Here is an 11,435-nt window from a genome sequence, read left to right as displayed (position 1 = left end):
TAGGACTTACTATCGAGAAAGCTGACATTCAGGAGGGAGATACGGAGGGTGAATGTGGGCCGCCCGGCTCTAAGATGAAGCTGGGATAGCAGTGCTGGGAAGAGATGATCAGCTGCTCAGTTGGTTACAAGTTTTTGCGGGCTAGAGACACGGTCGTCAAGCTGCAGACGTCAGGAGTTACTACGTGCGTAAGCGGCACTGTGGAAAACCTTGACAAGGAAGCTGCGAGCAAGTCCCTTCTCTGGCAGAAGCAAAAGAAGTACTGCTTGCTTACGTCAGTGCGGTGTGCGTCCGTGTGTGGGGAGTAGGCGCAGAGAGGACCTGCGGACCATCAATCTACGAAGAGTGCTTCGTCGCGGCCGTCACAGGTAAAGCTGAATCCATCTGTATTTCTTTTTCTATTTATTTCGCCTTACGAGGACCAGCACGAACTTGCTTTCGATAAAAATAGCTACAATGCACGCAGATTTCAAAGAAATAGTACAGAAATGCATATTTACAAGTAGAGAAAGCTCAGTCACAGCTGTGTCCACTAGATTTTTGCAAGAATTAGATTAAAAGGTAGTTAAAATTGTGATGAGTTACAGTTCACACCATTCATGAAATATCTTCAGAAACAAGATAGTACACCAAAAAAACCTACAGATTGAGCCCAGTGCTCTTAAAGAACTTAATAATCACTTTACAAAGACCGATGTTCAAATGGCTATGGGACTTAACTTCTGAGGTCATCAGTCCTCTAGAACTTAGAACTACTTAAACCTAACTAACCTAAGGACATCACACACATCCATGCCCGAGGCAAGATTCGAACCTGCGACCGTAGCAGTCGCACGGTTCCAGACTGTAGCGCCTAGAACCGCTCGGCCACTCCGGCCGGCGAAAGACCGATGTCTTTGGCAAAAAAAAGAGAAGTAGATGGTTATGAAAAGTGGTATCCCATACTCAGCAATGTCATCAGAAAGTCCAACCGTCGGCAGTCAAATTTGGGACACACAAACAACATGTGGTTGACATCAGCTTCTGATTCAGGATCACACTCACATGCCGGCGATACGTAAACGTTGGTCCGATGTCGATATTGAGGAAAAGAAGTGTGATTGAAGCGAAGTCGTAAGATGGTAGAAATCGTGGATCGGTCAAATGAGTCCGCATGAACCACGGCTGTGAAGGAATCCGAGGAAGGAGCACTGCGTAATAAACGCCTTTCGTTTGCTGCGAAGCCTTCCACATCTCTTGCCATTGCTGGTTTGCGTCACCCTTGACCTCTGTGTAAGGTAATTCTACACCAGAACAGTGCCTGAAGGTGTCGCTTGCTTGCACAAAGCATCAACTTCCTCATTATATAGGAGACCTGAGTGGGAAGGCACCCAAAGCAAATAGACTGTCCGCCCCATTCGTGTGCTGCGATTATATTCCGAAACGACTTCTAAGATACAGCGGAGAGTTGTTTTGTTCCACCTCCGGTGTTGAATACTTTGAAGGACGCTTTGAGATTCAGACAAAATAAATTATTGGGGAAGCAAGTGGAAGAGACAAACTTAAGAGCTTCCAGAAGTGCCACTCTCTCCGCTGTAAAATATACACTGAAGAACCAAAGAAACTGGTACATCTGTCTAATATCGTGTAGGACCCCCGCGAGCACGCAGAAGTGTCGCAACACGACATGGCATGGATTCGAATAATGTCAAGTAATGCTGGAGGGGATTGACACCATGAATCCTGCAGGTCTGTCCATAAATCCGCAAGAGTACGAGGAGGTGGAGATATCTTCTGAATGTTGCAAGGCATCCCATATATGCTCAATAACGCTCATGTCTGGGGAGTTTGATGGCCAAAGCAGTGTTTAAACAGAGAAGAGCGGTCCTGGAGCAACCCTGTAGCAATTCTGGACGTGTGGGTTGTCGCCTTGTCCTACTGGAATTGCCCAAGTTCGTCGGAATGCACATTGGACATGAATGGATGCAGGTGATCAGACAGGATGCTTACGTAAGTGTCAGCTTTCAGAGTCGTATCTAGACGTATCATGGGTCCCATATCACTCCAACTGCACACGTCCCACGCGATCACAATGCCTCCAGCAGCTTGAACAGTCCCTTGCCGATATGCAGGGTCCATGGATTCAAGAAGTTGTCTCCATACCCGTAAACGTCAATCCGATCGATACAATTTGAAACGAGACTCGTCTGACCAGGCAACATCTCTCCAGTCATCAACAGTCCAATGTTGGCTCCGAGGGCCAATATCGATAATGTTTCGTTGAATGGTTCGCACACTGACACTTGTTGATGGCTCAGCATTGAAATATGGAGCAATTTGCGGAGGGGCTGTACTTCTGCCTCTTTGATCGATTCTCTCCAGTCGTCGTTGGTCCTGTTCTTGCAGGATCTTTTTCCGGCCTCAGCGATGTCTCAGATTTGATATTGTATCGGATTCCTGATATTAACGATACGCTAGTGAAATGGTCGTACGGGAAAATCCCCACTTCATCGCTACCTCGGAGATACTGTATCCCACCGCTCGTACGCCGGCTATGTCACCATGTTCAAACTGACTCAAACCTTGATAATCTGCAGCAGTAACCGATCTAACAACAGCGCCAGACACTTGTCTTATACAGGCGTTCTGCCAGCGTACATATCTCTGTATTTGAAGTCGCATGCCTGTAACAGTTTCTTTGGCCTAGAAGCGCTTGGGGGCAGTTGGAAACACTATCTGATCAAAATCATCCGAACAGCTATTACTAGACATTTATGTGGGGTGTGTCCCATTTCAGGGATATTGTCGTGCACAAATCATTGTCTCGCACGTGCAGCTTGATGACAAGGTGCATTGCTGTACTGATACAATCACCTCCTGCTTGTTACATGCTCCTTGCTTCAACATTCATATATCATTTTGCTCCCAAGGTGGAAGAATTTCTTCATTTCGTCTGTTTCGTGGCCATCATTTTTGCTGTTACGTTTGTCGCCGTTGTCACTTGTTACTTGTGATTACTTACGTCTTTCTTCGGTTTACTATGAGTCCATAGTGTGTGCTCAACAGATTGTTCTTTTCATTCAGCAGATACTACTATTCATCGCTACGTTCACTCAGGGTAGCAATGTCATAAAAGAATCTTATTATTGATTCAGTTTCAGAATTTCGTTAAGAGGGAACAGCAATGGTTTTGTCAACAGTTGCAGTTATTTATTAGGCTACTAGTTTCGAACACTTACAGGTTCTAGGCGCTACAGTCTGGAACCGCGTGACCGCTACGGTCGCAGGTTCGAATCCTGCCTCGGGCATGGATGTGTGTGACGTCCTTAGGTTAATTAGGTTTAAGTAGTTCTAAGTTCTGGGGGACTGATAACCTGAGAAGTTAAGTCCCATAGTGCTCAAAGCCATTTGAACTATTTTGAACTTACAGGTTCATTTTCAAGCCGGGGCCACTGAGGCTGATCTGACAGTGCCTGATCTTAATAGTAAACATTGAGTGTCAACACATGCTCCATAAATATTGGCAGGATGAGTGCCACAATCCAATTTAATATCAAACTCAACACTTTATACTGCACCTGCCATTAATAAACCCTATGAAAAATCTTCCTATTAATATTCTTTAAATTGTAACCTCACGCCTGAACGATTCTTTTAATTTCGTCACTCCTTCTTCAATATATAGGCTGAACAGTACGGGCGAAAGGCTATATTGCTCTCTCATACGGTTTCTCGTCCGATGGCTTCGTTCTTGGTATTCCATTCTTGTTTTGCCCATGAATGTACATTTAATTACAGGTAAAATCTTCCACGTTGTTTAGGCCACGTCATGTTGTTTTCCAGATTTCTTGTTACGTGACCGAAGTTTCGACCCCTCTACTGTAATACTCTTCAGGATAATCTGTTGTCCGCGGTTAGCTGAAACTGTGAAAGACCAGCATCGCTTTCTCTTGAAGAGAGCTTTCCAACTCTTGTTTTGGAGAAAGAGGGTTATTCGTTGAAACTTCACCAACGATTTTTGGTGGGTAGTCTTAGTTGGATGGGTAGTGATAACAGACAGAGAAAGGTAAGGGGGGAGGTTTACCAAAATATTATTGTCGTGACGCAGAGATGGCTGGCTCAAATGGCTCTGAGCACTATGGGACTTAACATCTGAGGTCATCAGTCCCCTAGAACTTAGAACTACTTAAACCTAACTAACGTAAGGACATCACACACATCCATGCCCGAGGCAGGATTCGAACCTGCGACCGTAGCAGTCGCACGGTTCCAGACTCTAGCACCTAGAACCGCTCGGCCTGACGCAGAGATGGCTTCCCGATAGTTGTTTTTATTCCTAGCGCACCGTTCCTGGGTATTTGCTACCTCTATGACGGGGAGCTGCCTTACCCAACTGCATGAGAAGAAACTGAAGAGCAACATTATGTGGCCGAACATTCCAGAAGATTTTACTTTTAACGACAACGGCGCGGAAATCTTGGAGACTTACGCAGATTTTATTAGTTAGGAAGGTTTCATGGCCATCGAGTAACTGACAGATTTTTGCTGCTTTGGAAGCGACCGCCTGGGTCGAAGAAGCGCCGGTGGTCCTTATTTCTGGACCCTGCAGATTCGGTCGCTGCTTCTAAAGTTGCCACTGGAAGTTCTCCACCTCAACAGCTGTTCACGGCAGATGTTTGAGGCGCTGCCAGAGTCACGTTCCGCCCCCAAATTAACTCGCAAAGTAAGCCCCGAGCCGTGAAAAATGTCGCAAATAGTGACATACTGTCCACGGAGATCAACACCAAAGGGGCCTCGTTGCGACCATGAAAAGTATAATCCCCCGGCCACAACTGTGGGTTCTTTTGATTGCTCGGTCAGGTGGTACATTCCACTAGAACACACGAAACATTAGTTCACATATATAAATGTTTTTTGGAACGGATTTACTTGTTAAATTACGACTATTACCGACTACTCAAACATCATCTGATGTACAGATTTACAGACTGTGCTGTTGCAACATGAAATTCTCACTCCGCGACGGAGTGTGTGCTGATATGAAACTTCCTGACAGATTAAAACTGTACGCCGGACCGAGACTCGCATTCAGGAGGACGACGGTTCAATCCCGCGTCCGGCCATCCTGATTTAGGTTTTCCGTGATTTCCCTAAATCGCTCCAGGCAAATGCCGGGATGGTTCCTTTGAAAGGGCACGGCCGACTTCCTTCCCCTTCCTTCCCTAATCCGATGAGACCGATGACCTCGCTGTCTCGTTTCCTTCCCCAAACAACCCCGCACCGAGACTCGAAGTCACGATCTTTACCTTTCGCGGGCAAGTGCTCTACCGAATGGGCTACCCAAGCACGACTCACGCCCTGTCCACACAGCTTTAATTCCACCAGTACCTCGTCTTCTACTTTCCAAACTTCACAGAAGCTCTCCTGCGAAACTTGCAGAACTAACACTCCTCGAAATAAGGATATTGTCGAGACTCCGGTGCAGAGTGACAATCTCATTCTGAAAACATCCCCCATGCTGTGGCAAAGCCATGTCTCCGAAATATCCTTACTTCCAGTGCTAGTTCTGCAAGTTTCGCAGGAGAGCTTCTGTGAAGTTTGGAAAGTAGGAGACCAGGTACTGGCAGAATTGGAGCTGTGAGGACGGGGTGTCAGTCGTGCTTGGATAGCTCAGTTGGTAGAGCACTTGCCCACGAAAGGTAAAGGTCCCGAGTTCGAGTCTCGCTCCGGCACACAGTTTTAATCTGCCAGGAAGTTTCATATTTGTGCTGATGCAGGTTAATGTTCCACATTTAAATGAACAAGTCCTTCACGATGGTCCTACTCTATGGTGTCGATTCTGTTGGTGAGGTCTCGAACTGAGTCAGAGGTCTTGATTTCTCGACACTATATTGGCCTCAGGGTGAGGGCTCTGCTGTTGCTGAGAGGGAGGCATGACCTCCTGAGTGCCTCCCATACTTCATGGATTGCATCGATCCCTCACTAATGTCTGTGGTACCAACACGTGGTGGCAACACTATCTCTGTATGATAACACACGGATACCTCAAGCCTACCTTTTGGAAATATTGTAATCCAGTCAGCCACTTTGTAAGTTTAAAATTTTGTAAAAATTATTTACTTTTTTCAACGAATTCTTCTACAAGATTCCATAAATGTTTTAAAAATTTTCAGTTAAATTTTACTCAAAAATTTAAATGTTAGAAGTAGTTAGAAATAGATGTTACTTTCCGGGGTGAATGTAATAATCAATATTTTCAGTATCTGGACCCTTCAAAAAGTAAGTTGGGGGTATAAGTCAACAACAGTTAACGAAATTTGTGTTTTTTAAATTTTTTGGTGGCAATCATATTATATCCACCTCCAAATTGGTTGTACACGTTACTAAAAGTGCCTCAACATGACGTGGCGTGGACTCGACTAATGTCTGAAGTAGTGCTGGACGGAAGTGACACCATGAATCCTGCAAGGCTGTCCACAAACCCGTAAGAGTACAAGGGAGTGCAGATCTCTTCTGAACATCACATTGCAAGGAATCCCAGATATGCTCAATAATGTCCTTGTGTGGGGGGTTTGGTAGCCACTGGAAGTGTTTAAACTCAGAACAGCGTTCCTGGAGCCACTCTGTAGCAATTTTGGACATGTGGGGTGTCTTATTGTCCTGATGGAATTGCCCAAGTCCATCGGAATGCATAATGGACATGTACGCATGCAGGTGACCAGCCAGGATGCTTACGTACGTGTCAGCTGTCAGACTCGCATCTAGACTACCAGGGGTCCCATATCACTCCAACTGCGCACGCGCCACACCGTTACAGAGCCTCCACCAGCTTAAACAATCCCCTGCTGACATGCAGGGTCCATGGGTTCATGAGGTTGTCTCCATACCCGTGCTCGTCCACCGATACTACCTGGAACGAGACTCGTCTGATCAGGCAACATGTTTCTAATCAACAACAGTCCAATGTCGGTGTTGACGGGCCCAGGCGAGGCGTAAAGCTTCGTGTCGTGCTCCCATCAAGGGTACGCGAGTGGGCCTTTGGCTCCGAAAGCCCATATCGATGGGTGGTTCGCATACTAACACCTGTTGATGGCCCAGCATTGAAATCTGCAGCAATTTGCGGAAGCGTTGCACTTGTCACGTTGATCGATTCTGTTCAATCGTCGTTGGTCCCGTTCTTGCAGAATCTTTTTCCGGCCCCAGCGATGTCGGACATTTGATGTTTAACCTGAATCCTGATATTCACGGTACCCTCGTGATATGATCGTACGTCAAAATCTCCATTTCATCGTTACCTCCGAAATGCTGTGTCCCATCGCTCGTGCACCGACTACAACACCACGTTCAAACTCACTTACATTTTGATAACATGCCATTCTAGGAGCAGTAACTTATCTAAAAACAGCGCCAGACACTTGTTGTCTTATGTAGGCATTGCCGACGGCAGCGCCGTATTCTGCCTATTTATATATCTCCGTATTGGAATACACATGCCTATACCAGCTTCTCTCGCGCTTCAGTGTATTACATAAGAGAGAGAATTTCACTATCTCTTTTACTACGCTAAATAAGATGATAGGCTGTTATCCTATTTATGAGGTATGAGACCACTCCTTTTGAGTGTACAACAATTTTACAACACTTCTGTTCATACCATGTCCTAGGGGACCGATGACCTCCGATGTTAAGTCTCATAGTGCTCAGAGCCATTTGAAGCAAATGGTAAGAAATGAATCACCAACACTATTTTCTTTCGTCCTTGTGCCGAACGGCTATTGACGGATTTGGCGTGGTTAGTTTACGGGGTGACCAATGGCGTTGCCGCAGTAGTACCACCGGCTCCCGTCAGACCACCGCAGGTAAGTGCTGTCGGGCTGCGGTAGCACTTGGACGGGTGACCATCAGGTCTTCCAAGCGCTGTTGGCAAGCGGGGTGCACTCAAACCTTGTGAGTCACTTGATTGAGAACTAGCGGCTCCGGTCTCATAAACTGACATACAGCCGGTAGGTCGGTGTGCTGACCATACGCCCCTCCATACCCGCATCCAGTGATGCCTGGTCTGAGGATGACACGGCGACCCGTCGGAGCCGTCGGGACTTCATAGTCTGTTCGGGCGGAGCTCAGTTTTAGTTTAAGGGGTGGCTGGGTGGCGTCCTGCCGCCACCCTATTAACTCGCCTCCCCCTGTCCCACTTCGGTGTGGAGGAATAAATGTACTCCATGTGAAAGTGAGCGAGAGTTTATCGTGTGACTGAGATGGAGCTTGGTTAGCAGCCCGATATTCACCTAGGGGGCTGTGGGAAAGCGCGGAAAAAATGTGTGTGAAATCTTATGGGACGTAACTGCTAAGGTCATCAGTCTCTAAGCTTAGACACTACTTAACCTAAATTATCCTAAGGACAAACACAGACACCCATGCCCGAGGAAGGACTCGAGACCGCTCGGCTAGTCCCGCGCGGCGAAACAGCGGAATAACCACTTCGAGACTGGCCGGCGCACCGACCATCGACGTTAATCCGCCGGGCGCGTTTGATCCAGGGCCGCGATTTAACACTCACAGCTACTCGCGCGAGCCCCATTGCTGAATAAGCTGTTAAACGTTTATTGTTAAAGCAACAGTTGCAACAATATGATTATTTTCAGTTTTATTGATTGAAAGAAAATACCAATTTGCATCCCTATATATTAAGCGAGCATTTCCCCTCACCACTGAGTCCGCGTCTCGTTAACCCGACGCTGTGGGAACTTTTACCCTGCGGCAAAAAACTTGCCAGCCAGGTCGGCTCTCCTCTTAGAGTGTATAAAAAGCACTCGCCAGAGTGGCAAAGTGCAGATTGACGTCGCTGACGTTGCTGCCTGTGGAAGTTGCCGTCAACCCGGCGTGTTTAAAATAGGCGAGGCCAAGGGCAGCGGACACGGGTCACGTCCAGCAACCTGCCGAGGACGGCTAAGACGCCAGGGGGGCTCACAGATCGCACACAGAAACTATTTCGTTACACACACACAAAAAGGAAACGTGCACGCGGAAGACACACCACGTTAATACCTCGTAATGCTCTGATAATGTACTCAGTTCGACGACGAGGAGGGTCCTCAAGTTTCTTGAGGTATGCTAAATCCGAGTGAAGAGACTCATTCATAATTTCATCTCGCAGAGCTATCAAACTGCAGGAATTGCTGCGTTTCTCCTGTCATAGCAAAAAGTGCCAGACATTTTCTACGGATGTAAGATCGCGGGATTTAAAACGCCAATCGAGGTGCTACAGCCTGCCTGGGTCAAACCAGGAACGTATGCCCGCGTACTTGTGAACACGGCTGTTGTCAAATTGAAAGACGAGAATGTCTACAGCGCCGGCCGCGGTGGCCGTGCGGTTCTAGGCACTTCAGTCCGGAACCGGTGACTGCTACGGTCGCAGGTTCGAATCCTGCCTCGGGCATGGATGTGTGTGATGTCCTTAGGTTAGTTAGGTTTACGTAGTTCTGAGTTCTAGGGGACTGATGACCTCAGATGTTGAGTCCCATAGTGCTCAGAGCCATTTGAACCAATGTCTACAGCGTACCAAACATGGAGATACCCACTGTCCAGTCACATTAATATGACCAACTGTCAAAATCCTGAATAACCTCCGGCCATCCTGATTTAGGTTTTCCGTGATTTCCCTAAATCACTCCAGGCAAATGCCGGGATGGTTCCTCTGAAAGGGCACGTCCGACTCCCTTCCACATCCTTCCCTAAACCGATGAGACAGATTACCACGCAGTCTGGTCTCCTTCCCCGAACAACCAACCAACCAACCTGAATAACCACCTTTGGCAGCGTTAACCGCTGCGAGACGTGCATGAAGCCAGTGATGTTCTGGAAGACACCGACAGGAACGTGGAGCCATGCGGCCCGCCAGTCTGGCCGAGCGGTTCTAGGCGCTACAGTCTGGAACCGCGCGACCGCTACGGTCGCAGGTTCGAATCCTGCCTTTGGCATGGATGTGTGTGATGTCCTGAGGTCAGTTAGGTTTAAGTAGTTCTAAGTCTAGGGGACTGATGACCTCAGACGTTAAGTCCCATAGTGCTCAGAGCCATTTGAACCATTTTTGCTCTGATAATGTACTCAATTCGACGACGAGGAGTGTCCTCAAACCAAACAAAATTGGGGGTACTATTAAATTTCTGCTGCAGGTGCAGCTCTCCTCAAATGAGGGATCGTCTTTGGAAATAATACCACCTACATAATCAATAACAATTCGAAATCTTTAGCCTTCATTACGAAAAAAAAATTGCCCATCTTTAAAGTAGACAATACACTGTATTGTGTTGTACTGTACTGTATGGAACAGGGGACCTAGAAACGACGGAGAAGCTTCGTCCCCGCCGTAGCCCTCAGTGGTTCACAACCACACAATAGGTTACAGCAGTCCACTCACCCCACCGCCGCCCCACACTGAACCCAGGGTTATTGTGCGTTTCGGCCCCCAGTGGACTCCTCTGGGAACATCTCACACCACACGAAAGTAACCCCAAATGTTTGCGTATGTAGAGAAAGTGTTTGCGCAGCAATCCCCGAAATAGTGTAACTGAGGCGGAATAAGGGGAACCAGCCCGCATTAGCCGAGGCAGATGTAAAACCGCCTTAAAACCATCCACAGACTGGCCGGCTCACCGGATCTCGACATAAATCCGCCGGGCGGATTCGTGCCGGGGACACCACTGTCGTTTATCCTTCTTTTTTTCTGATGATCAGCTTCTTACACTAAAATACGAGGGCAGTTCAATAAGTAACGCAACACATTTTTTTTCTCGGCCAATTTTGGTTGAAAAAACCGGAAATTTCTTGTGGAATATTTTCAAACATTCCCGCTTCGTCTCGTATAGTTTCATTGACTTCCGACAGGTGGCAGCGCTGTACGGAGCTGTTAAAATCGCGTGTGTTACGGATGTGCGTTGCAAACAACGGGCAGTGAAAGAGTTTCGTTTGGCGGAAAACCAGGGCATCTCAGATATTCATAGGCGCTTGCAGAATGTCTACGGTGATCTGGCAGTGGACAAAAGCACGGTGAGTCATTGGGCAAAGCGTGTGTCATCATCGCCGCAAGGTCAAGCAAGACTGTCTGATCTCCCGCGTGCGGGCCGGCCGTGCACAGCTGTGACTCCTGCAATGGCGGAGCGTGCGAACACACTCGTTCGAGATGATCGACGGATCACCGTCAAACAATTCAGTGCTCAACTTGACATCTCTGTTGGTAGTGCTGTCACAATTGTTCACTAGTTGGGATATTCAAAGGTTTGTTCCCGCTGGGTCCCTCGTTGTCTAACCGAACACCATAAAGAGCAAAGGAGAACCATCTGTGCGGAATTGCTTGCTCGTCATGTGGCTGAGGGTGACAATTTCTTGTCAAAGATTGTTACAGGCGATGAAACATGGGTTCATCACTTCGAACCTGAAACAAAACGGCAATCAATGGA

General features: G+C 47.4%; 1 protein-coding gene across 1 annotated transcript in view; it reads left to right on the top strand.

Annotated features, from left to right (window-relative positions):
- The first annotated feature begins 355 nt into the window (after positions 1-355).
- LOC124551152 overlaps positions 356-11,435 on the top strand; it is a 32,095-nt gene continuing 21,015 nt past the window's right edge. Inside the window, exon 1 of the mRNA XM_047126117.1 lies at positions 356-368. The gene's annotated coding sequence lies outside the window, so the exon portion shown is untranslated. The remainder of the gene's footprint in view (positions 369-11,435) is intronic.

This window comes from Schistocerca americana, chromosome 9, assembly GCF_021461395.2.
Source record: "Schistocerca americana isolate TAMUIC-IGC-003095 chromosome 9, iqSchAmer2.1, whole genome shotgun sequence".
Lineage (NCBI taxonomy): Eukaryota > Metazoa > Arthropoda > Insecta > Orthoptera > Acrididae > Schistocerca > Schistocerca americana.
Note: the sequence above shows the minus strand (reverse complement) of the source record. Positions and strands in the feature narration are given on the sequence as shown.